The 25,000-nt window shown below is 49.8% G+C and overlaps 17 non-coding genes across 17 annotated transcripts; all 17 read right to left on the reverse strand.

Annotated features, from left to right (window-relative positions):
* Positions 1 to 35: 35 nt before the first annotated feature.
* On the reverse strand, positions 36 to 154 carry LOC126442853 (5S ribosomal RNA). The gene has a single exon (XR_007581683.1). It is a non-coding gene; the product is annotated as a 5S ribosomal RNA (ribosomal RNA).
* A 1,020-nt stretch (positions 155 to 1,174) lies between these two features.
* On the reverse strand, positions 1,175 to 1,294 carry LOC126442902 (5S ribosomal RNA). Its single transcript, XR_007581727.1, has one exon. It is a non-coding gene; the product is annotated as a 5S ribosomal RNA (ribosomal RNA).
* Positions 1,295 to 2,314: 1,020 nt separating this feature from the next.
* On the reverse strand, positions 2,315 to 2,433 carry LOC126442909 (5S ribosomal RNA). Its single transcript, XR_007581734.1, has one exon. It is a non-coding gene; the product is annotated as a 5S ribosomal RNA (ribosomal RNA).
* A 1,017-nt stretch (positions 2,434 to 3,450) lies between these two features.
* Positions 3,451 to 3,569, reverse strand: LOC126442922 (5S ribosomal RNA). Its single transcript, XR_007581745.1, has one exon. It is a non-coding gene; the product is annotated as a 5S ribosomal RNA (ribosomal RNA).
* Positions 3,570 to 4,590: 1,021 nt separating this feature from the next.
* On the reverse strand, positions 4,591 to 4,709 carry LOC126442934 (5S ribosomal RNA). The gene has a single exon (XR_007581756.1). It is a non-coding gene; the product is annotated as a 5S ribosomal RNA (ribosomal RNA).
* A 1,021-nt stretch (positions 4,710 to 5,730) lies between these two features.
* Positions 5,731 to 5,849, reverse strand: LOC126442946 (5S ribosomal RNA). The gene has a single exon (XR_007581767.1). It is a non-coding gene; the product is annotated as a 5S ribosomal RNA (ribosomal RNA).
* Positions 5,850 to 6,868: 1,019 nt separating this feature from the next.
* On the reverse strand, positions 6,869 to 6,987 carry LOC126442860 (5S ribosomal RNA). The gene has a single exon (XR_007581689.1). It is a non-coding gene; the product is annotated as a 5S ribosomal RNA (ribosomal RNA).
* Positions 6,988 to 8,008: 1,021 nt separating this feature from the next.
* On the reverse strand, positions 8,009 to 8,127 carry LOC126442872 (5S ribosomal RNA). The gene has a single exon (XR_007581700.1). It is a non-coding gene; the product is annotated as a 5S ribosomal RNA (ribosomal RNA).
* A 1,019-nt stretch (positions 8,128 to 9,146) lies between these two features.
* Positions 9,147 to 9,265, reverse strand: LOC126442884 (5S ribosomal RNA). The gene has a single exon (XR_007581711.1). It is a non-coding gene; the product is annotated as a 5S ribosomal RNA (ribosomal RNA).
* Positions 9,266 to 10,286: 1,021 nt separating this feature from the next.
* On the reverse strand, positions 10,287 to 10,405 carry LOC126442896 (5S ribosomal RNA). The gene has a single exon (XR_007581722.1). It is a non-coding gene; the product is annotated as a 5S ribosomal RNA (ribosomal RNA).
* A 1,021-nt stretch (positions 10,406 to 11,426) lies between these two features.
* Positions 11,427 to 11,545, reverse strand: LOC126442903 (5S ribosomal RNA). The gene has a single exon (XR_007581728.1). It is a non-coding gene; the product is annotated as a 5S ribosomal RNA (ribosomal RNA).
* A 1,021-nt stretch (positions 11,546 to 12,566) lies between these two features.
* On the reverse strand, positions 12,567 to 12,685 carry LOC126442904 (5S ribosomal RNA). Its single transcript, XR_007581729.1, has one exon. It is a non-coding gene; the product is annotated as a 5S ribosomal RNA (ribosomal RNA).
* A 7,239-nt stretch (positions 12,686 to 19,924) lies between these two features.
* LOC126442905 (5S ribosomal RNA) lies at positions 19,925 to 20,043 on the reverse strand. The gene has a single exon (XR_007581730.1). It is a non-coding gene; the product is annotated as a 5S ribosomal RNA (ribosomal RNA).
* A 1,020-nt stretch (positions 20,044 to 21,063) lies between these two features.
* LOC126442906 (5S ribosomal RNA) lies at positions 21,064 to 21,182 on the reverse strand. Its single transcript, XR_007581731.1, has one exon. It is a non-coding gene; the product is annotated as a 5S ribosomal RNA (ribosomal RNA).
* Positions 21,183 to 22,203: 1,021 nt separating this feature from the next.
* Positions 22,204 to 22,322, reverse strand: LOC126442907 (5S ribosomal RNA). The gene has a single exon (XR_007581732.1). It is a non-coding gene; the product is annotated as a 5S ribosomal RNA (ribosomal RNA).
* Positions 22,323 to 23,342: 1,020 nt separating this feature from the next.
* On the reverse strand, positions 23,343 to 23,461 carry LOC126442908 (5S ribosomal RNA). Its single transcript, XR_007581733.1, has one exon. It is a non-coding gene; the product is annotated as a 5S ribosomal RNA (ribosomal RNA).
* A 1,022-nt stretch (positions 23,462 to 24,483) lies between these two features.
* On the reverse strand, positions 24,484 to 24,602 carry LOC126442911 (5S ribosomal RNA). The gene has a single exon (XR_007581735.1). It is a non-coding gene; the product is annotated as a 5S ribosomal RNA (ribosomal RNA).
* Positions 24,603 to 25,000: the final 398 nt, after the last annotated feature.

The following is a 25,000-nucleotide window of genomic DNA, read 5'->3' on the forward strand; positions in this document are numbered from 1 at the left end:
GAGGGCGGTATAAAAAAAAAAGGTAAATGAAAGGGAGCCAACAGCACGTGGTGTTCCCAGGTGGTCACCCATCCAAGTACTAACCACGCCCGATGTTGCTTAACTTCGGTGATCGGACGAGAACCGGTGTACTCAACATGGTATGGCCGTTGGCGCCCATATAATGTAGGCGCATGGCAGAATTCGCATTCGGTTCTTATCCCAACACACACAAAATCATACTTTTCGGTCGAAAGCAGCCGCATTTTTTTTTTTATTGACAATTCGTCACGTTAGCGCGAACGCAATCCTGAGTTCCAAAACTTATGAGCCGGAAGGACGCGCTTCGTGTATTTTTTTTTTTGTGAGATTTATAAATTTATTTATTAACATTACATCGTTACAAGCTAACAACTTTACAACATAAAACACGAACAGAATTGTAATTGTAAGCACTTCCTTCTGCAATCCGACGTGCTAGCAGAGCGACTGCCGAATTAGCGGGCGCGCCGCCGTGCGTGTGAGACGCGCAGCTTCTCGTTGCACCTCCTGTCATCCGCTTGGCGCGTGCAGCCTTCGACACTCGCGGAAGATGCATCATGTCCCTGGTGTCCAGCGCAGGAGGGCTGGCGCGCGGCCGACCGGCGTATGGCCTGTGCGGGGTGTGGCAGAGTGTTGTTGGAGGGCGCCACTGCTGGCGATGTGAGCTTCCTCGCCTCGCCTCGCCTCGCCTCAGACGAGGTGTTTGCGTAATTTGCAGTGCATTCGCACCATTCCTGTCCCTGTCCCCGTCCCGACTTGTCCCGACTTTGCTCGACTGCCGCTCGCTGCCGCTCGGGTCGTGGCCCATATAACAGCGCAAGCGCAAGAAACGTCTGCAGGAGATGACGAGACGAGACGAGACGACTAAGGAATAAATTTATAATTACATATCGAAGTAGGAATTGTACACCGCTACACAACAACAGGCGCTGACGTATTTCAGAACACATCTGCCGATTCGTACTGTTTTGTCGTTTTCAAAGACTTCCCGGCGAACTTGGTTAGCACATTCTCCCTCAAACTGAGATATTTACTGCAATTTCGCACCTTATGGTCATTACAGTAGATTAAAATGCTTAAGCAAGAATCTTTGTCACAACAGAACGGTGGTATGGAAAGAGGGCGGTATAAAAAAAAAAGGTAAATGAAAGGGAGCCAACAGCACGTGGTGTTCCCAGGTGGTCACCCATCCAAGTACTAACCACGCCCCGATGTTGCTTAACTTCGGTGATCGGACGAGAACCGGTGTACTCAACATGGTATGGCCGTTGGCGCCCATATAATGTAGGCGCATGGCAGAATTCGCATTCGGTTCTTATCCCAACACACACAAAATCATACTTTTCGGTCGAAAGCAGCCGCATTTTTTTTTTTTATTGACAATTCGTCACGTTAGCGCGAACGCAATCCTGAGTTCCAAAACTTATGAGCCGGAAGGACGCGCTTCGTGTATTTTTTTTTTTTTGTGAGATTTATAAATTTATTTATTAACATTACATCGTTACAAGCTAACAACTTTACAACATAAAACACGAACAGAATTGTAATTGTAAGCACTTCCTTCTGCAATCCGACGTGCTAGCAGAGCGACTGCCGAATTAGCGGGCGCGCCGCCGTGCGTGTGAGACGCGCAGCTTCTCGTTGCACCTCCTGTCATCCGCTTGGCGCGTGCAGCCTTCGACACTCGCGGAAGATGCATCATGTCCCTGGTGTCCAGCGCAGGAGGCTGGCGCGCGGCCGACCGGCGTATGGCCTGTGCGGGGTGTGGCAGAGTGTTGTTGGAGGGCGCCACTGCTGGCGATGTGAGCTTCCTCGCCTCGCCTCGCCTCGCCTCAGACGAGGTGTTTGCGTAATTTGCAGTGCATTCGCACCATTCCTGTCCCTGTCCCCGTCCCGACTTGTCCCGACTTTGCTCGACTGCCGCTCGCTGCCGCTCGGGTCGTGGCCCATATAACAGCGCAAGCGCAAGAAACGTCTGCAGGAGATGACGAGACGAGACGAGACGACTAAGGAATAAATTTATAATTACATATCGAAGTAGGAATTGTACACCGCTACACAACAACAGGCGCTGACGTATTTCAGAACACATCTGCCGATTCGTACTGTTTGTCGTTTTCAAAGACTTCCGGCGAACTTGGTTAGCACATTCTCCCTCAAACTGAGATATTTACTGCAATTTCGCACCTTATGGTCATTACAGTAGATTAAAATGCTTAAGCAAGAATCTTTGTCACAACAGAACGGTGGTATGGAAAGAGGGCGGTATAAAAAAAAAAGGTAAATGAAAGGGAGCCAACAGCACGTGGTGTTCCCAGGTGGTCACCCATCCAAGTACTAACCACGCCCGATGTTGCTTAACTTCGGTGATCGGACGAGAACCGGTGTACTCAACATGGTATGGCCGTTGGCGCCCATATAATGTAGGCGCATGGCAGAATTCGCATTCGGTTCTTATCCCAACACACACAAAATCATACTTTTCGGTCGAAAGCAGCCGCATTTTTTTTTTTTATTGACAATTCGTCACGTTAGCGCGAACGCAATCCTGAGTTCCAAAACTTATGAGCCGGAAGGACGCGCTTCGTGTATTTTTTTTTTGTGAGATTTATAAATTTATTTATTAACATTACATCGTTACAAGCTAACAACTTTACAACATAAAACACGAACAGAATTGTAATTGTAAGCACTTCCTTCTGCAATCCGACGTGCTAGCAGAGCGACTGCCGAATTAGCGGGCGCGCCGCCGTGCGTGTGAGACGCGCAGCTTCTCGTTGCACCTCCTGTCATCCGCTTGGCGCGTGCAGCCTTCGACACTCGCGGAAGATGCATCATGTCCCTGGTGTCCAGCGCAGGAGGGCTGGCGCGCGGCCGACCGGCGTATGGCCTGTGCGGGGTGTGGCAGAGTGTTGTTGGAGGGCGCCACTGCTGGCGATGTGAGCTTCCTCGCCTCGCCTCGCCTCGCCTCAGACGAGGTGTTTGCGTAATTTGCAGTGCATTCGCACCATTCCTGTCCCTGTCCCCGTCCCGACTTGTCCCGACTTTGCTCGACTGCCGCTCGCTGCCGCTCGGGTCGTGGCCCATATAACAGCGCAAGCGCAAGAAACGTCTGCAGGAGATGACGAGACGAGACGAGACGACTAAGGAATAAATTTATAATTACATATCGAAGTAGGAATTGTACACCGCTACACAACAACAGGCGCTGACGTATTTCAGAACACATCTGCCGATTCGTACTGTTTTGTCGTTTTCAAGACTTCCCGGCGAACTTGGTTAGCACATTCTCCCTCAAACTGAGATATTTACTGCAATTTCGCACCTTATGGTCATTACAGTAGATTAAAATGCTTAAGCAAGAATCTTTGTCACAACAGAACGGTGGTATGGAAAGAGGGCGGTATAAAAAAAAAGGTAATGAAAGGGAGCCAACAGCACGTGGTGTTCCCAGGTGGTCACCCATCCAAGTACTAACCACGCCCGATGTTGCTTAACTTCGGTGATCGGACGAGAACCGGTGTACTCAACATGGTATGGCCGTTGGCGCCCATATAATGTAGGCGCATGGCAGAATTCGCATTCGGTTCTTATCCCAACACACACAAAATCATACTTTTCGGTCGAAAGCAGCCGCATTTTTTTTTTTATTGACAATTCGTCACGTTAGCGCGAACGCAATCCTGAGTTCCAAAACTTATGAGCCGGAAGGACGCGCTTCGTGTATTTTTTTTTTTGTGAGATTTATAAATTTATTTATTAACATTACATCGTTACAAGCTAACAACTTTACAACATAAAACACGAACAGAATTGTAATTGTAAGCACTTCCTTCTGCAATCCGACGTGCTAGCAGAGCGACTGCCGAATTAGCGGGCGCGCCGCCGTGCGTGTGAGACGCGCAGCTTCTCGTTGCACCTCCTGTCATCCGCTTGGCGCGTGCAGCCTTCGACACTCGCGGAAGATGCATCATGTCCCTGGTGTCCAGCGCAGGAGGGCTGGCGCGCGGCCGACCGGGCGTATGGCCTGTGCGGGGTGTGGCAGAGTGTTGTTGGAGGGCGCCACTGCTGGCGATGTGAGCTTCCTCGCCTCGCCTCGCCTCGCCTCAGACGAGGTGTTTGCGTAATTTGCAGTGCATTCGCACCATTCCTGTCCCTGTCCCCGTCCCGACTTGTCCCGACTTTGCTCGACTGCCGCTCGCTGCCGCTCGGGTCGTGGCCCATATAACAGCGCAAGCGCAAGAAACGTCTGCAGGAGATGACGAGACGAGACGAGACGACTAAGGAATAAATTTATAATTACATATCGAAGTAGGAATTGTACACCGCTACACAACAACAGGCGCTGACGTATTTCAGAACACATCTGCCGATTCGTACTGTTTTGTCGTTTTCAAAGACTTCCCGGCGAACTTGGTTAGCACATTCTCCCTCAAACTGAGATATTTACTGCAATTTCGCACCTTATGGTCATTACAGTAGATTAAAATGCTTAAGCAAGAATCTTTGTCACAACAGAACGGTGGTATGGAAAGAGGGCGGTATAAAAAAAAAAGGTAAATGAAAGGGAGCCAACAGCACGTGGTGTTCCCAGGTGGTCACCCATCCAAGTACTAACCACGCCCGATGTTGCTTAACTTCGGTGATCGGACGAGAACCGGTGTACTCAACATGGTATGGCCGTTGGCGCCCATATAATGTAGGCGCATGGCAGAATTCGCATTCGGTTCTTATCCCAACACACACAAAATCATACTTTTCGGTCGAAAGCAGCCGCATTTTTTTTTTTTATTGACAATTCGTCACGTTAGCGCGAACGCAATCCTGAGTTCCAAAACTTATGAGCCGGAAGGACGCGCTTCGTGTATTTTTTTTTTTGTGAGATTTATAAATTTATTTATTAACATTACATCGTTACAAGCTAACAACTTTACAACATAAAACACGAACAGAATTGTAATTGTAAGCACTTCCTTCTGCAATCCGACGTGCTAGCAGAGCGACTGCCGAATTAGCGGGCGCGCCGCCGTGCGTGTGAGACGCGCAGCTTCTCGTTGCACCTCCTGTCATCCGCTTGGCGCGTGCAGCCTTCGACACTCGCGGAAGATGCATCATGTCCCTGGTGTCCAGCGCAGGAGGGCTGGCGCGCGGCCGACCGGCGTATGGCCTGTGCGGGGTGTGGCAGAGTGTTGTTGGAGGGCGCCACTGCTGGCGATGTGAGCTTCCTCGCCTCGCCTCGCCTCGCCTCAGACGAGGTGTTTGCGTAATTTGCAGTGCATTCGCACCATTCCTGTCCCTGTCCCCGTCCCGACTTGTCCCGACTTTGCTCGACTGCCGCTCGCTGCCGCTCGGGTCGTGGCCCATATAACAGCGCAAGCGCAAGAAACGTCTGCAGGAGATGACGAGACGAGACGAGACGACTAAGGAATAAATTTATAATTACATATCGAAGTAGGAATTGTACACCGCTACACAACAACAGGCGCTGACGTATTTCAGAACACATCTGCCGATTCGTACTGTTTTGTCGTTTTCAAAGACTTCCCGGCGAACTTGGTTAGCACATTCTCCCTCAAACTGAGATATTTACTGCAATTTCGCACCTTATGGTCATTACAGTAGATTAAAATGCTTAAGCAAGAATCTTTGTCACAACAGAACGGTGGTATGGAAAGAGGGCGGTATAAAAAAAAAAGGTAAATGAAAGGGAGCCAACAGCACGTGGTGTTCCCAGGTGGTCACCCATCCAAGTACTAACCACGCCCGATGTTGCTTAACTTCGGTGATCGGACGAGAACCGGTGTACTCAACATGGTATGGCCGTTGGCGCCCATATAATGTAGGCGCATGGCAGAATTCGCATTCGGTTCTTATCCCAACACACACAAAATCATACTTTTCGGTCGAAAGCAGCCGCATTTTTTTTTTTATTGACAATTCGTCACGTTAGCGCGAACGCAATCCTGAGTTCCAAAACTTATGAGCCGGAAGGACGCGCTTCGTGTATTTTTTTTTTGTGAGATTTATAAATTTATTTATTAACATTACATCGTTACAAGCTAACAACTTTACAACATAAAACACGAACAGAATTGTAATTGTAAGCACTTCCTTCTGCAATCCGACGTGCTAGCAGAGCGACTGCCGAATTAGCGGGCGCGCCGCCGTGCGTGTGAGACGCGCAGCTTCTCGTTGCACCTCCTGTCATCCGCTTGGCGCGTGCAGCCTTCGACACTTGCGGAAGATGCATCATGTCCCTGGTGTCCAGCGCAGGAGGGCTGGCGCGCGGCCGACCGGCGTATGGCCTGTGCGGGGTGTGGCAGAGTGTTGTTGGAGGGCGCCACTGCTGGCGATGTGAGCTTCCTCGCCTCGCCTCGCCTCGCCTCAGACGAGGTGTTTGCGTAATTTGCAGTGCATTCGCACCATTCCTGTCCCTGTCCCCGTCCCGACTTGTCCCGACTTTGCTCGACTGCCGCTCGCTGCCGCTCGGGTCGTGGCCCATATAACAGCGCAAGCGCAAGAAACGTCTGCAGGAGATGACGAGACGAGACGAGACGACTAAGGAATAAATTTATAATTACATATCGAAGTAGGAATTGTACACCGCTACACAACAACAGGCGCTGACGTATTTCAGAACACATCTGCCGATTCGTACTGTTTTGTCGTTTTCAAAGACTTCCCGGCGAACTTGGTTAGCACATTCTCCCTCAAACTGAGATATTTACTGCAATTTCGCACCTTATGGTCATTACAGTAGATTAAAATGCTTAAGCAAGAATCTTTGTCACAACAGAACGGTGGTATGGAAAGAGGGCGGTATAAAAAAAAAAGGTAAATGAAAGGGAGCCAACAGCACGTGGTGTTCCCAGGTGGTCACCCATCCAAGTACTAACCACGCCCGATGTTGCTTAACTTCGGTGATCGGACGAGAACCGGTGTACTCAACATGGTATGGCCGTTGGCGCCCATATAATGTAGGCGCATGGCAGAATTCGCATTCGGTTCTTATCCCAACACACACAAAATCATACTTTTCGGTCGAAAGCAGCCGCATTTTTTTTTTTTATTGACAATTCGTCACGTTAGCGCGAACGCAATCCTGAGTTCCAAAACTTATGAGCCGGAAGGACGCGCTTCGTGTATTTTTTTTTTTGTGAGATTTATAAATTTATTTATTAACATTACATCGTTACAAGCTAACAACTTTACAACATAAAACACGAACAGAATTGTAATTGTAAGCACTTCCTTCTGCAATCCGACGTGCTAGCAGAGCGACTGCCGAATTAGCGGGCGCGCCGCCGTGCGTGTGAGACGCGCAGCTTCTCGTTGCACCTCCTGTCATCCGCTTGGCGCGTGCAGCCTTCGACACTCGCGGAAGATGCATCATGTCCCTGGTGTCCAGCGCAGGAGGGCTGGCGCGCGGCCGACCGGCGTATGGCCTGTGCGGGGTGTGGCAGAGTGTTGTTGGAGGGCGCCACTGCTGGCGATGTGAGCTTCCTCGCCTCGCCTCGCCTCGCCTCAGACGAGGTGTTTGCGTAATTTGCAGTGCATTCGCACCATTCCTGTCCCTGTCCCCGTCCCGACTTGTCCCGACTTTGCTCGACTGCCGCTCGCTGCCGCTCGGGTCGTGGCCCATATAACAGCGCAAGCGCAAGAAACGTCTGCAGGAGATGACGAGACGAGACGAGACGACTAAGGAATAAATTTATAATTACATATCGAAGTAGGAATTGTACACCGCTACACAACAACAGGCGCTGACGTATTTCAGAACACATCTGCCGATTCGTACTGTTTTGTCGTTTTCAAAGACTTCCCGGCGAACTTGGTTAGCACATTCTCCCTCAAACTGAGATATTTACTGCAATTTCGCACCTTATGGTCATTACAGTAGATTAAAATGCTTAAGCAAGAATCTTTGTCACAACAGAACGGTGGTATGGAAAGAGGGCGGTATAAAAAAAAAAGGTAAATGAAAGGGAGCCAACAGCACGTGGTGTTCCCAGGTGGTCACCCATCCAAGTACTAACCACGCCCGATGTTGCTTAACTTCGGTGATCGGACGAGAACCGGTGTACTCAACATGGTATGGCCGTTGGCGCCCATATAATGTAGGCGCATGGCAGAATTCGCATTCGGTTCTTATCCCAACACACACAAAATCATACTTTTCGGTCGAAAGCAGCCGCATTTTTTTTTTTATTGACAATTCGTCACGTTAGCGCGAACGCAATCCTGAGTTCCAAAACTTATGAGCCGGAAGGACGCGCTTCGTGTATTTTTTTTTTGTGAGATTTATAAATTTATTTATTAACATTACATCGTTACAAGCTAACAACTTTACAACATAAAACACGAACAGAATTGTAATTGTAAGCACTTCCTTCTGCAATCCGACGTGCTAGCAGAGCGACTGCCGAATTAGCGGGCGCGCCGCCGTGCGTGTGAGACGCGCAGCTTCTCGTTGCACCTCCTGTCATCCGCTTGGCGCGTGCAGCCTTCGACACTTGCGGAAGATGCATCATGTCCCTGGTGTCCAGCGCAGGAGGGCTGGCGCGCGGCCGACCGGCGTATGGCCTGTGCGGGGTGTGGCAGAGTGTTGTTGGAGGGCGCCACTGCTGGCGATGTGAGCTTCCTCGCCTCGCCTCGCCTCGCCTCAGACGAGGTGTTTGCGTAATTTGCAGTGCATTCGCACCATTCCTGTCCCTGTCCCCGTCCCGACTTGTCCCGACTTTGCTCGACTGCCGCTCGCTGCCGCTCGGGTCGTGGCCCATATAACAGCGCAAGCGCAAGAAACGTCTGCAGGAGATGACGAGACGAGACGAGACGACTAAGGAATAAATTTATAATTACATATCGAAGTAGGAATTGTACACCGCTACACAACAACAGGCGCTGACGTATTTCAGAACACATCTGCCGATTCGTACTGTTTTGTCGTTTTCAAAGACTTCCCGGCGAACTTGGTTAGCACATTCTCCCTCAAACTGAGATATTTACTGCAATTTCGCACCTTATGGTCATTACAGTAGATTAAAATGCTTAAGCAAGAATCTTTGTCACAACAGAACGGTGGTATGGAAAGAGGGCGGTATAAAAAAAAAAGGTAAATGAAAGGGAGCCAACAGCACGTGGTGTTCCCAGGTGGTCACCCATCCAAGTACTAACCACGCCCGATGTTGCTTAACTTCGGTGATCGGACGAGAACCGGTGTACTCAACATGGTATGGCCGTTGGCGCCCATATAATGTAGGCGCATGGCAGAATTCGCATTCGGTTCTTATCCCAACACACACAAAATCATACTTTTCGGTCGAAAGCAGCCGCATTTTTTTTTTTTATTGACAATTCGTCACGTTAGCGCGAACGCAATCCTGAGTTCCAAAACTTATGAGCCGGAAGGACGCGCTTCGTGTATTTTTTTTTTTGTGAGATTTATAAATTTATTTATTAACATTACATCGTTACAAGCTAACAACTTTACAACATAAAACACGAACAGAATTGTAATTGTAAGCACTTCCTTCTGCAATCCGACGTGCTAGCAGAGCGACTGCCGAATTAGCGGGCGCGCCGCCGTGCGTGTGAGACGCGCAGCTTCTCGTTGCACCTCCTGTCATCCGCTTGGCGCGTGCAGCCTTCGACACTCGCGGAAGATGCATCATGTCCCTGGTGTCCAGCGCAGGAGGGCTGGCGCGCGGCCGACCGGCGTATGGCCTGTGCGGGGTGTGGCAGAGTGTTGTTGGAGGGCGCCACTGCTGGCGATGTGAGCTTCCTCGCCTCGCCTCGCCTCGCCTCAGACGAGGTGTTTGCGTAATTTGCAGTGCATTCGCACCATTCCTGTCCCTGTCCCCGTCCCGACTTGTCCCGACTTTGCTCGACTGCCGCTCGCTGCCGCTCGGGTCGTGGCCCATATAACAGCGCAAGCGCAAGAAACGTCTGCAGGAGATGACGAGACGAGACGAGACGACTAAGGAATAAATTTATAATTACATATCGAAGTAGGAATTGTACACCGCTACACAACAACAGGCGCTGACGTATTTCAGAACACATCTGCCGATTCGTACTGTTTTGTCGTTTTCAAAGACTTCCCGGCGAACTTGGTTAGCACATTCTCCCTCAAACTGAGATATTTACTGCAATTTCGCACCTTATGGTCATTACAGTAGATTAAAATGCTTAAGCAAGAATCTTTGTCACAACAGAACGGTGGTATGGAAAGAGGGCGGTATAAAAAAAAAAGGTAAATGAAAGGGAGCCAACAGCACGTGGTGTTCCCAGGTGGTCACCCATCCAAGTACTAACCACGCCCGATGTTGCTTAACTTCGGTGATCGGACGAGAACCGGTGTACTCAACATGGTATGGCCGTTGGCGCCCATATAATGTAGGCGCATGGCAGAATTCGCATTCGGTTCTTATCCCAACACACACAAAATCATACTTTTCGGTCGAAAGCAGCCGCATTTTTTTTTTTTATTGACAATTCGTCACGTTAGCGCGAACGCAATCCTGAGTTCCAAAACTTATGAGCCGGAAGGACGCGCTTCGTGTATTTTTTTTTTTGTGAGATTTATAAATTTATTTATTAACATTACATCGTTACAAGCTAACAACTTTACAACATAAAACACGAACAGAATTGTAATTGTAAGCACTTCCTTCTGCAATCCGACGTGCTAGCAGAGCGACTGCCGAATTAGCGGGCGCGCCGCCGTGCGTGTGAGACGCGCAGCTTCTCGTTGCACCTCCTGTCATCCGCTTGGCGCGTGCAGCCTTCGACACTCGCGGAAGATGCATCATGTCCCTGGTGTCCAGCGCAGGAGGGCTGGCGCGCGGCCGACCGGCGTATGGCCTGTGCGGGGTGTGGCAGAGTGTTGTTGGAGGGCGCCACTGCTGGCGATGTGAGCTTCCTCGCCTCGCCTCGCCTCGCCTCAGACGAGGTGTTTGCGTAATTTGCAGTGCATTCGCACCATTCCTGTCCCTGTCCCCGTCCCGACTTGTCCCGACTTTGCTCGACTGCCGCTCGCTGCCGCTCGGGTCGTGGCCCATATAACAGCGCAAGCGCAAGAAACGTCTGCAGGAGATGACGAGACGAGACGAGACGACTAAGGAATAAATTTATAATTACATATCGAAGTAGGAATTGTACACCGCTACACAACAACAGGCGCTGACGTATTTCAGAACACATCTGCCGATTCGTACTGTTTTGTCGTTTTCAAAGACTTCCCGGCGAACTTGGTTAGCACATTCTCCCTCAAACTGAGATATTTACTGCAATTTCGCACCTTATGGTCATTACAGTAGATTAAAATGCTTAAGCAAGAATCTTTGTCACAACAGAACGGTGGTATGGAAAGAGGGCGGTATAAAAAAAAAAGGTAAATGAAAGGGAGCCAACAGCACGTGGTGTTCCCAGGTGGTCACCCATCCAAGTACTAACCACGCCCGATGTTGCTTAACTTCGGTGATCGGACGAGAACCGGTGTACTCAACATGGTATGGCCGTTGGCGCCCATATAATGTAGGCGCATGGCAGAATTCGCATTCGGTTCTTATCCCAACACACACAAAATCATACTTTTCGGTCGAAAGCAGCCGCATTTTTTTTTTTTTATTGACAATTCGTCACGTTAGCGCGAACGCAATCCTGAGTTCCAAAACTTATGAGCCGGAAGGACGCGCTTCGTGTATTTTTTTTTTTGTGAGATTTATAAATTTATTTATTAACATTACATCGTTACAAGCTAACAACTTTACAACATAAAACACGAACAGAATTGTAATTGTAAGCACTTCCTTCTGCAATCCGACGTGCTAGCAGAGCGACTGCCGAATTAGCGGGCGCGCCGCCGTGCGTGTGAGACGCGCAGCTTCTCGTTGCACCTCCTGTCATCCGCTTGGCGCGTGCAGCCTTCGACACTCGCGGAAGATGCATCATGTCCCTGGTGTCCAGCGCAGGAGGGCTGGCGCGCGGCCGACCGGCGTATGGCCTGTGCGGGGTGTGGCAGAGTGTTGTTGGAGGGCGCCACTGCTGGCGATGTGAGCTTCCTCGCCTCGCCTCGCCTCGCCTCAGACGAGGTGTTTGCGTAATTTGCAGTGCATTCGCACCATTCCTGTCCCTGTCCCCGTCCCGACTTGTCCGACTTTGCTCGACTGCCGCTCGCTGCCGCTCGGGTCGTGGCCCATATAACAGCGCAAGCGCAAGAAACGTCTGCAGGAGATGACGAGACGAGACGAGACGACTAAGGAATAAATTTATAATTACATATCGAAGTAGGAATTGTACACCGCTACACAACAACAGGCGCTGACGTATTTCAGAACACATCTGCCGATTCGTACTGTTTTGTCGTTTTCAAAGACTTCCCGGCGAACTTGGTTAGCACATTCTCCCTCAAACTGAGATATTTACTGCAATTTCGCACCTTATGGTCATTACAGTAGATTAAAATGCTTAAGCAAGAATCTTTGTCACAACAGAACGGTGGTATGGAAAGAGGGCGGTATAAAAAAAAAAGGTAAATGAAAGGGAGCCAACAGCACGTGGTGTTCCCAGGTGGTCACCCATCCAAGTACTAACCACGCCCGATGTTGCTTAACTTCGGTGATCGGACGAGAACCGGTGTACTCAACATGGTATGGCCGTTGGCGCCCATATAATGTAGGCGCATGGCAGAATTCGCATTCGGTTCTTATCCCAACACACACAAAATCATACTTTTCGGTCGAAAGCAGCCGCATTTTTTTTTTTATTGACAATTCGTCACGTTAGCGCGAACGCAATCCTGAGTTCCAAAACTTATGAGCCGGAAGGACGCGCTTCGTGTATTTTTTTTTTTGTGAGATTTATAAATTTATTTATTAACATTACATCGTTACAAGCTAACAACTTTACAACATAAAACACGAACAGAATTGTAATTGTAAGCACTTCCTTCTGCAATCCGACGTGCTAGCAGAGCGACTGCCGAATTAGCGGGCGCGCCGCCGTGCGTGTGAGACGCGCAGCTTCTCGTTGCACCTCCTGTCATCCGCTTGGCGCGTGCAGCCTTCGACACTTGCGGAAGATGCATCATGTCCCTGGTGTCCAGCGCAGGAGGGCTGGCGCGCGGCCGACCGGCGTATGGCCTGTGCGGGGTGTGGCAGAGTGTTGTTGGAGGGCGCCACTGCTGGCGATGTGAGCTTCCTCGCCTCGCCTCGCCTCGCCTCAGACGAGGTGTTTGCGTAATTTGCAGTGCATTCGCACCATTCCTGTCCCTGTCCCCGTCCCGACTTGTCCCGACTTTGCTCGACTGCCGCTCGCTGCCGCTCGGGTCGTGGCCCATATAACAGCGCAAGCGCAAGAAACGTCTGCAGGAGATGACGAGACGAGACGAGACGACTAAGGAATAAATTTATAATTACATATCGAAGTAGGAATTGTACACCGCTACACAACAACAGGCGCTGACGTATTTCAGAACACATCTGCCGATTCGTACTGTTTTGTCGTTTTCAAAGACTTCCCGGCGAACTTGGTTAGCACATTCTCCCTCAAACTGAGATATTTACTGCAATTTCGCACCTTATGGTCATTACAGTAGATTAAAATGCTTAAGCAAGAATCTTTGTCACAACAGAACGGTGGTATGGAAAGAGGGCGGTATAAAAAAAAAAGGTAAATGAAAGGGAGCCAACAGCACGTGGTGTTCCCAGGTGGTCACCCATCCAAGTACTAACCACGCCCGATGTTGCTTAACTTCGGTGATCGGACGAGAACTTTTTTTTTTTTTTTTTTTTTTTTTTTTTTTTTTTAGGGGTGTGTAGTACGCCCTTTAATAATGTGTGACAGAGCATTTATATATATATATATATATATATATTTTTTTTGTTTTTTTTTTTTTTATTTTTACTTTCTTGGAAGATCAGGCCAGGGTGGCTACGGAGGCAAAGCAGGCAGGGGTCGCAATCTGAGGCCTGGCCACAGTGCCTCCGGCGCCCTCCCAACCCGAGAAACGTGGAATAACGGAATGTAAGGAAGGAGTCACGAAGACGCGAAACACAAATAAAAACCATGCTCGGAGGACAATGACCACAAGTCGGCAGCGGTAGCCCACCGCCGCCAGAGAAAAGCAAAGAAAGGGACTCTCAAAAAAACAACCACACTAAACATTGCCAAATATGTCTGGCGCACGGGAAGGGCGAAGTCGACGCAATTCCGGCAGCAGCAAACATATTTCGTCGTCTCGAGAAGCTTGATAAGCTTGATTTCCGTGCCCAGAAGGCAACCATTACAAACACAAAATATCTGGAAGCACCGTTCCAAAGTTCAGGGACAAGTCAACGACGGTCCAGAAATAGTCACAAAAATGAAGTAAGTGTCAGCAATAGGGAACAAACGTCAAATCCAGGAGAGAAGACTAATAGGGAGAATCCTAAGAACAACCGTTCACAATGGCGGGAGGAAAGTCGAGCCGGTGAGACAAATTGACTGTCAGACATCAAGAAAATAGATACATATACATCATTCCGCATGTCCCGCCAAAAGGTACAGTGGAAATGGAAGTACATAATCATGGCAGGAGAGAAATATTTAAAGTGGCAAAGGCGGTCCGTAAAGCGACATCTAAAAATCGGGCATAATGGGAAACACACTTCGGATTCTGTTTCTCCCGTCCATAATAGTCCCAAAGATATGTCAAGAACTGCAAGCGATCCGTGAGTCGGAGAGAGAAAATCGCATGTGCGGCATGTGCGGCAATCCACACGGTAGCGTTTCTCTTGGTGGCAGGATACGGCCGCCAGTCGGGAACCAAGATATACAAGGGCTGCACGGCACGCGGGGTAGTCCTATTAATCAACGCCAACATCGCACAGGTGGCATCCCACACCTCTTTAAATTGGGGGCACACAAATCGGTGTTCGATCGTGACTTCAGCCGCGCACCGCCCACAGAGGCCACTCGGGAGGAGATTGATCGCGTGGAGTTTCGCATTCGTGGCAACGGTGCGATTCACAACTTTATACCAGGTGTCCCGAACATCGGATGTCAACAATGGACTGGAGATATTGGACCACACCGTCCGCCAATCGTATTGCGGCAGCCGCAACTCCCATTTGTTAGTCGGCGGAGTTCCACGGAGGGCCTCTGCGATCGCGCGGACGTTACCCCGGCGTCGGTCGTCACCTATCAGATAGCTTGTGTGGAGGAAATACTGGCGAACGAAATTCAATTGATACGGGATAGCCTGGACAGAGACAGGCGCGCGGAGAGAAGCTGGGCGGTAAAGGTCGAAGAGTGCAGACGTGGGGCACTGCCCAGCAGTGGCAATCACACAGTTGGTCCGGTGGAGCAAAAGAGCAGCACACTTGGAAGGAAAATCGACCATACCTAGGCCGCCTCTGTCCGGCGGGAGCACACAAATATTGTAGGCGACTTTAAAGATTTCGCCTCGCCAGACCAGCCAAGAGACAGCATGCTTGATAGCCCGTTCGATCTCCTTCGGCACCGGCAAAACTTGAGCCAAGTACCAGGCCTTGGCCAACATCTGGGTATTAACAACCGAAACCCTCTCCAGCAATGATAAATTTCGTTTGGCGGCAGCCTGAGTCGCCGCCCGAACAGAATATAACACCGCGCGCCAATTTAACACCGTCATTCGTTGTACATTTGGAGTCATCTGGATCCCGAGAATCTTATGTCGCAACTGTACGGTATACCAATCACGACGGACATCTCTCATGGTCACAGTAAGCGGCAGTAAGATGGATTTACGGGGGTTGACAACCGCACCCGATGCCGTTTCAAACTGTTGAAGGAGGAGACGGAGCGCATCAATATCGTCGGGGCGTTGGATAAAAACCCCCAAATCATCAGCATACGCCCGACAGACAAGCGAACCCGCACCAAACGGGACACCGTGGCAAACAGCCGTTATTTTGCGGAGTAGAGGATCCAAGGCTAAGACGAATAAGCCCATGGAAAGTGGGCACCCTTGGCGGACGGACCTGTTCAGCCTGAGGACATCACTGGCCTGACCATGAAAAAGGATTCGGGAAGTAGCCGATTTCAAAAGGTTGGATATCACATTCGTGAATTGTAAACCAAACCCGAACTTAGACATAACCCGCCGCAAGTACTCGTGACTGATTCTGTCGAACGCGTTGTGAAAATCAATGGAGAGTATCGCAGCTCGGCCGCCACGGCTGGATGCGGCATAAGCGATACATTCACGATACGCGAGGACAGCATCATAAATATTCCGTCCAGGTACGGCACACGATTGGGATGGGCTAATGACGGACTTCAACGCCGGCCGCAGACGGTGTGAAAAGCAGCGCGCGACGATTTTATAATCGGCGTTTAATAAAGTAATCGGCCGTAAAGTCACCGCACTTGGGGTGCCAGTTGTTTTCGGGACGAGGACGATGAGCCCCTCTAAAAATTCGTCCGGCACATCGAGGCCGTTATGGATTTCATTGACCATGGCAACGAAAATATCAGTTAAAAGGCCGGAAAATTTAACATAAAATTCGACAGGAATTCCGTCATTGCCAGGGGCTTTTCCCTTCGGGCTAGCCTTAATAGCGGCAGAAACATCATCAGCTGTAAAACGCTCATTTAAAAGAAGTCTATCCTGAGGCGTTAAAATGGAAGGCAGATCACGTAAAAATGTCTGCAAGGAGGCGTCATTCAAAGGTTGAAATTGAAAGAGGCGAGAATAGTGATCGTAAATTTCGTCCCGAATCACCCGTCGATCGGAAGTCTTTAGGCCGTCACGCGTAATCCAGTCCGTAAATAAAAGTTTTTCACGCCGCAGACGGGCTCGTCGTAAATGATACAAGGAAAGTGGTTCCTTCAACGTAGGATCGAAAGGCCTGCTACGGACTACAGAGCCCTGTGCCTTGCGATACAGATGGTTTAAAATCTTCGCTTTAATCTTCCGTAACGTGGGAAGTAGCTCAGGGCGGTCGGTAACCCGAGGAATTAAATCCCGTAAACAATCGCGATAAAAATCGACCGTCATCATGTCCCAATGGGCCTTGTCACGACAATAATTGATGAGCAAACTACGAATGGCCGGTTTAGCGTGACGGAGCCACCAATCGACAGTAGAACTCGCCTGCGGGCGGCGCTGAAGAAGTTGGCGCCACAACAAATGCACCTGTTCGACAAGACTGACGTCATCCAAAACACTAACATTGAATTTCCAATAGGAGCGCGTACGTTCCGGGCGAACGTACGGGACATTAAAAGCACACAAATAACCACAATGATCCGAAAAAGCGACGGGAGCAACTTCTGCCTGCAAGATGGAAGCAGTAAGATCCGGCGAGATATAAATTCTGTCCAATCTGCTATGCCCAGTAGGATAAAAATAAGTAAAACCTGCAGCAGTCGGACTAAAACGAAGCCACGTGTCCTTAAATTTGTAAATGTCAACTAAATTTTGCAGTGCAAGACACTTATTCGCCGTCGGCTCCTGGTCGGCATCACGCAAAACACAATTAAAATCGCCACCGAAGATGATCCGACGGTGGTTTCGATGGAAAAGCTGACATACATCATGAGCGAAAAAGGTATTCCTCAGACGTTTATTGTCAGTTCCAGAGGGGGCATACACGTTAACAAAAAATATGTCGCAGATGACACACGCCAACCCTCGTCCATCCGGTAAAATTGCTATGTTGTTATACTCTAAACCGGGCGTGATTAAAATCGCCGTACCAAAGCCTACTTCCGGATCAATATTAAGAATAACATTAAACGCAGTAAGATGCGGGACAACGTCAGCTGTAAGTTCTTGAAGGAAAATCACATCACAACAAGCAGATTGCAAAAAGTATAAAAGGGCGTCAATTTTACGGGCACTGCGGATTCGATTGACATTAAGTGTCAGGACGCGTAACTGGTGGAAGGCACGCGTCAGGGTGGACTCTTGAACTTAAGCAAGACTAGAAAAAATTATCCTCCTCCACATCTTCAGACCACTGCATGGTGTCCGAAGGAACAGGTGGGGCATCCGGGACGGCCCGGGAAGCGGGGGTGGCGGGCACCGACACAGGTGGACCGTGCACGAAAGGTGCGTCGCGACGCTCTTGGACCAAGGAATCCGTTAGTCCCTCAACGGCCTGTTCAAAGGAAACGCCGTCGCCCTCAGTGGGCGCCGTTTTCGAACGTTTCTTAGACCGCCTACGCTTTGGTTTGGGATCGGCAGGGGCGGACTGGGTGGAAACTTGGGACACCTCACTTTCTGCGCTGCTAGCATCCGCCTCGCCAGAAGTGGACAGGCCCGGTTGTGACTGCAATTTCCGCTTGTCTGTCGGTGGGGCGGGGACGGAAATCGGCCGGGGAGACTCGACCAACATTTCCGAAGACTCCCCAACAGGCACGTCCGGAACACTTACGGCTGGCAAATCAGCAATACTGACTTCGCGAGGGGTGAGTTCGGCAGGTAAACTTTGTTCCGACACAACCGGGGGCACGACTACTGTCGGCGGAGTCACATTATCGGACACAGCAGCCACAGCCGCAGGAGCGGCAGAAGCCTGTCGGTCGGTCGGGGCGACTGAGGGGGGTCCAACCAACGCGCTTGCATACGTAGTGTTGTCAACAGCTTCGCGCGGCAGCTGTGCCGGCCTGCGTAAAGTGCAGGTTTGTCGCAAATGGTCTGTTTTGCCACACACTGAGCACGTCTGCGGCTGCCCACTATAGCTAAGGAAAGCTCGCGTGCCAGCAATGATCAGATACGAGGGTATATGTTTCTTTAAATCTACACGTACTGCCCGAACACCACTCAAAACCCGGTACCTAAAACCTGCAGGCCACACATCATTCTCCACACTTAGAACGGTGCCAAATTCGCCAAGTTTACGAGCAATGGCCTCATTGGGGCACTCAAAGGGAACATTATAAACCTTCACATTTCGAATGCCGAAGCCTGCCGGCAGTATCAAAACATCAGACAAAGTACCGTCCACGTGCTTAAATTTCTTAACGCCACCACTTGCAGTAACTAGCTTATCGACACAATCCGCGTTCGGAAGTTTCAAAAAGACAGAGTTTTGAATAAAATCGAGCTGAATGCCGACCAAATCAGATTCGGGAATACGCAATTCGGAAAATATCCATTCGTGAACATCAAAAGGAGACGGTCTAGCCGCGTTCCTATCAAAAACACACTGTACGGAGTTAGCACGATTCATAATAAAGCGTCAATAAACTTACAGGAACTAGTAGAGAAGAGAGAACGCTGCGAGGCGCAGCACCAAACACGCGACGAAGACACCGCCTGCAGCACACGAAGGTGGCAGCAGGCACGAGCCGAACACACGTCCGGGCTGGCGCGCGGCCGACCGGCGTATGGCCTGTGCGGGGTGTGGCAGAGTGTTGTTGGAGGGCGCCACTGCTGGCGATGTGAGCTTCCTCGCCTCGCCTCGCCTCGCCTCAGACGAGGTGTTTGCGTAATTTGCAGTGCATTCGCACCATTCCTGTCCCTGTCCCCGTCCCGACTTGTCCCGACTTTGCTCGACTGCCGCTCGCTGCCGCTCGGGTCGTGGCCCATATAACAGCGCAAGCGCAAGAAACGTCTGCAGGAGATGACGAGACGAGACGAGACGACTAAGGAATAAATTTATAATTACATATCGAAGTAGGAATTGTACACCGCTACACAACAACAGGCGCTGACGTATTTCAGAACACATCTGCCGATTCGTACTGTTTTGTCGTTTTCAAAGACTTCCCGGCGAACTTGGTTAGCACATTCTCCCTCAAACTGAGATATTTACTGCAATTTCGCACCTTATGGTCATTACAGTAGATTAAAATGCTTAAGCAAGAATCTTTGTCACAACAGAACGGTGGTATGGAAAGAGGGCGGTATAAAAAAAAAAGGTAAATGAAAGGGAGCCAACAGCACGTGGTGTTCCCAGGTGGTCACCCATCCAAGTACTAACCACGCCCGATGTTGCTTAACTTCGGTGATCGGACGAGAACCGGTGTACTCAACATGGTATGGCCGTTGGCGCCCATATAATGTAGGCGCATGGCAGAATTCGCATTCGGTTCTTATCCCAACACACACAAAATCATACTTTTCGGTCGAAAGCAGCCGCATTTTTTTTTTTATTGACAATTCGTCACGTTAGCGCGAACGCAATCCTGAGTTCCAAAACTTATGAGCCGGAAGGACGCGCTTCGTGTATTTTTTTTTTTGTGAGATTTATAAATTTATTTATTAACATTACATCGTTACAAGCTAACAACTTTACAACATAAAACACGAACAGAATTGTAATTGTAAGCACTTCCTTCTGCAATCCGACGTGCTAGCAGAGCGACTGCCGAATTAGCGGGCGCGCCGCCGTGCGTGTGAGACGCGCAGCTTCTCGTTGCACCTCCTGTCATCCGCTTGGCGCGTGCAGCCTTCGACACTTGCGGAAGATGCATCATGTCCCTGGTGTCCAGCGCAGGAGGGCTGGCGCGCGGCCGACCGGCGTATGGCCTGTGCGGGGTGTGGCAGAGTGTTGTTGGAGGGCGCCACTGCTGGCGATGTGAGCTTCCTCGCCTCGCCTCGCCTCGCCTCAGACGAGGTGTTTGCGTAATTTGCAGTGCATTCGCACCATTCCTGTCCCTGTCCCCGTCCCGACTTGTCCCGACTTTGCTCGACTGCCGCTCGCTGCCGCTCGGGTCGTGGCCCATATAACAGCGCAAGCGCAAGAAACGTCTGCAGGAGATGACGAGACGAGACGAGACGACTAAGGAATAAATTTATAATTACATATCGAAGTAGGAATTGTACACCGCTACACAACAACAGGCGCTGACGTATTTCAGAACACATCTGCCGATTCGTACTGTTTTGTCGTTTTCAAAGACTTCCCGGCGAACTTGGTTAGCACATTCTCCCTCAAACTGAGATATTTACTGCAATTTCGCACCTTATGGTCATTACAGTAGATTAAAATGCTTAAGCAAGAATCTTTGTCACAACAGAACGGTGGTATGGAAAGAGGGCGGTATAAAAAAAAAAGGTAAATGAAAGGGAGCCAACAGCACGTGGTGTTCCCAGGTGGTCACCCATCCAAGTACTAACCACGCCCGATGTTGCTTAACTTCGGTGATCGGACGAGAACCGGTGTACTCAACATGGTATGGCCGTTGGCGCCCATATAATGTAGGCGCATGGCAGAATTCGCATTCGGTTCTTATCCCAACACACACAAAATCATACTTTTCGGTCGAAAGCAGCCGCATTTTTTTTTTTTTATTGACAATTCGTCACGTTAGCGCGAACGCAATCCTGAGTTCCAAAACTTATGAGCCGGAAGGACGCGCTTCGTGTATTTTTTTTTTTGTGAGATTTATAAATTTATTTATTAACATTACATCGTTACAAGCTAACAACTTTACAACATAAAACACGAACAGAATTGTAATTGTAAGCACTTCCTTCTGCAATCCGACGTGCTAGCAGAGCGACTGCCGAATTAGCGGGCGCGCCGCCGTGCGTGTGAGACGCGCAGCTTCTCGTTGCACCTCCTGTCATCCGCTTGGCGCGTGCAGCCTTCGACACTCGCGGAAGATGCATCATGTCCCTGGTGTCCAGCGCAGGAGGGCTGGCGCGCGGCCGACCGGCGTATGGCCTGTGCGGGGTGTGGCAGAGTGTTGTTGGAGGGCGCCACTGCTGGCGATGTGAGCTTCCTCGCCTCGCCTCGCCTCGCCTCAGACGAGGTGTTTGCGTAATTTGCAGTGCATTCGCACCATTCCTGTCCCTGTCCCCGTCCCGACTTGTCCGACTTTGCTCGACTGCCGCTCGCTGCCGCTCGGGTCGTGGCCCATATAACAGCGCAAGCGCAAGAAACGTCTGCAGGAGATGACGAGACGAGACGAGACGACTAAGGAATAAATTTATAATTACATATCGAAGTAGGAATTGTACACCGCTACACAACAACAGGCGCTGACGTATTTCAGAACACATCTGCCGATTCGTACTGTTTTGTCGTTTTCAAAGACTTCCCGGCGAACTTGGTTAGCACATTCTCCCTCAAACTGAGATATTTACTGCAATTTCGCACCTTATGGTCATTACAGTAGATTAAAATGCTTAAGCAAGAATCTTTGTCACAACAGAACGGTGGTATGGAAAGAGGGCGGTATAAAAAAAAAAGGTAAATGAAAGGGAGCCAACAGCACGTGGTGTTCCCAGGTGGTCACCCATCCAAGTACTAACCACGCCCGATGTTGCTTAACTTCGGTGATCGGACGAGAACCGGTGTACTCAACATGGTATGGCCGTTGGCGCCCATATAATGTAGGCGCATGGCAGAATTCGCATTCGGTTCTTATCCCAACACACACAAAATCATACTTTTCGGTCGAAAGCAGCCGCATTTTTTTTTTTATTGACAATTCGTCACGTTAGCGCGAACGCAATCCTGAGTTCCAAAACTTATGAGCCGGAAGGACGCGCTTCGTGTATTTTTTTTTTTGTGAGATTTATAAATTTATTTATTAACATTACATCGTTACAAGCTAACAACTTTACAACATAAAACACGAACAGAATTGTAATTGTAAGCACTTCCTTCTGCAATCCGACGTGCTAGCAGAGCGACTGCCGAATTAGCGGGCGCGCCGCCGTGCGTGTGAGACGCGCAGCTTCTCGTTGCACCTCCTGTCATCCGCTTGGCGCGTGCAGCCTTCGACACTTGCGGAAGATGCATCATGTCCCTGGTGTCCAGCGCAGGAGGGCTGGCGCGCGGCCGACCGGCGTATGGCCTGTGCGGGGTGTGGCAGAGTGTTGTTGGAGGGCGCCACTGCTGGCGATGTGAGCTTCCTCGCCTCGCCTCGCCTCGCCTCAGACGAGGTGTTTGCGTAATTTGCAGTGCATTCGCACCATTCCTGTCCCTGTCCCCGTCCCGACTTGTCCCGACTTTGCTCGACTGCCGCTCGCTGCCGCTCGGGTCGTGGCCCATATAACAGCGCAAGCGCAAGAAACGTCTGCAGGAGATGACGAGACGAGACGAGACGACTAAGGAATAAATTTATAATTACATATCGAAGTAGGAATTGTACACCGCTACACAACAACAGGCGCTGACGTATTTCAGAACACATCTGCCGATTCGTACTGTTTTGTCGTTTTCAAAGACTTCCCGGCGAACTTGGTTAGCACATTCTCCCTCAAACTGAGATATTTACTGCAATTTCGCACCTTATGGTCATTACAGTAGATTAAAATGCTTAAGCAAGAATCTTTGTCACAACAGAACGGTGGTATGGAAAGAGGGCGGTATAAAAAAAAAAGGTAAATGAAAGGGAGCCAACAGCACGTGGTGTTCCCAGGTGGTCACCCATCCAAGTACTAACCACGCCCGATGTTGCTTAACTTCGGTGATCGGACGAGAACCGGTGTACTCAACATGGTATGGCCGTTGGCGCCCATATAATGTAGGCGCATGGCAGAATTCGCATTCGGTTCTTATCCCAACACACACAAAATCATACTTTTCGGTCGAAAGCAGCCGCATTTTTTTTTTTTTATTGACAATTCGTCACGTTAGCGCGAACGCAATCCTGAGTTCCAAAACTTATGAGCCGGAAGGACGCGCTTCGTGTATTTTTTTTTTTGTGAGATTTATAAATTTATTTATTAACATTACATCGTTACAAGCTAACAACTTTACAACATAAAACACGAACAGAATTGTAATTGTAAGCACTTCCTTCTGCAATCCGACGTGCTAGCAGAGCGACTGCCGAATTAGCGGGCGCGCCGCCGTGCGTGTGAGACGCGCAGCTTCTCGTTGCACCTCCTGTCATCCGCTTGGCGCGTGCAGCCTTCGACACTCGCGGAAGATGCATCATGTCCCTGGTGTCCAGCGCAGGAGGGCTGGCGCGCGGCCGACCGGCGTATGGCCTGTGCGGGGTGTGGCAGAGTGTTGTTGGAGGGCGCCACTGCTGGCGATGTGAGCTTCCTCGCCTCGCCTCGCCTCGCCTCAGACGAGGTGTTTGCGTAATTTGCAGTGCATTCGCACCATTCCTGTCCCTGTCCCCGTCCCGACTTGTCCCGACTTTGCTCGACTGCCGCTCGCTGCCGCTCGGGTCGTGGCCCATATAACAGCGCAAGCGCAAGAAACGTCTGCAGGAGATGACGAGACGAGACGAGACGACTAAGGAATAAATTTATAATTACATATCGAAGTAGGAATTGTACACCGCTACACAACAACAGGCGCTGACGTATTTCAGAACACATCTGCCGATTCGTACTGTTTTGTCGTTTTCAAAGACTTCCCGGCGAACTTGGTTAGCACATTCTCCCTCAAACTGAGATATTTACTGCAATTTCGCACCTTATGGTCATTACAGTAGATTAAAATGCTTAAGCAAGAATCTTTGTCACAACAGAACGGTGGTATGGAAAGAGGGCGGTATAAAAAAAAAAGGTAAATGAAAGGGAGCCAACAGCACGTGGTGTTCCCAGGTGGTCACCCATCCAAGTACTAACCACGCCCGATGTTGCTTAACTTCGGTGATCGGACGAGAACCGGTGTACTCAACATGGTATGGCCGTTGGCGCCCATATAATGTAGGCGCATGGCAGAATTCGCATTCGGTTCTTATCCCAACACACACAAAATCATACTTTTCGGTCGAAAGCAGCCGCATTTTTTTTTTTTTATTGACAATTCGTCACGTTAGCGCGAACGCAATCCTGAGTTCCAAAACTTATGAGCCGGAAGGACGCGCTTCGTGTATTTTTTTTTTTGTGAGATTTATAAATTTATTTATTAACATTACATCGTTACAAGCTAACAACTTTACAACATAAAACACGAACAGAATTGTAATTGTAAGCACTTCCTTCTGCAATCCGACGTGCTAGCAGAGCGACTGCCGAATTAGCGGGCGCGCCGCCGTGCGTGTGAGACGCGCAGCTTCTCGTTGCACCTCCTGTCATCCGCTTGGCGCGTGC

The sequence above is a fragment of the Schistocerca serialis genome, unplaced genomic scaffold, assembly GCF_023864345.2.
Source record: "Schistocerca serialis cubense isolate TAMUIC-IGC-003099 unplaced genomic scaffold, iqSchSeri2.2 HiC_scaffold_1413, whole genome shotgun sequence".
NCBI lineage: Eukaryota > Metazoa > Arthropoda > Insecta > Orthoptera > Acrididae > Schistocerca > Schistocerca serialis.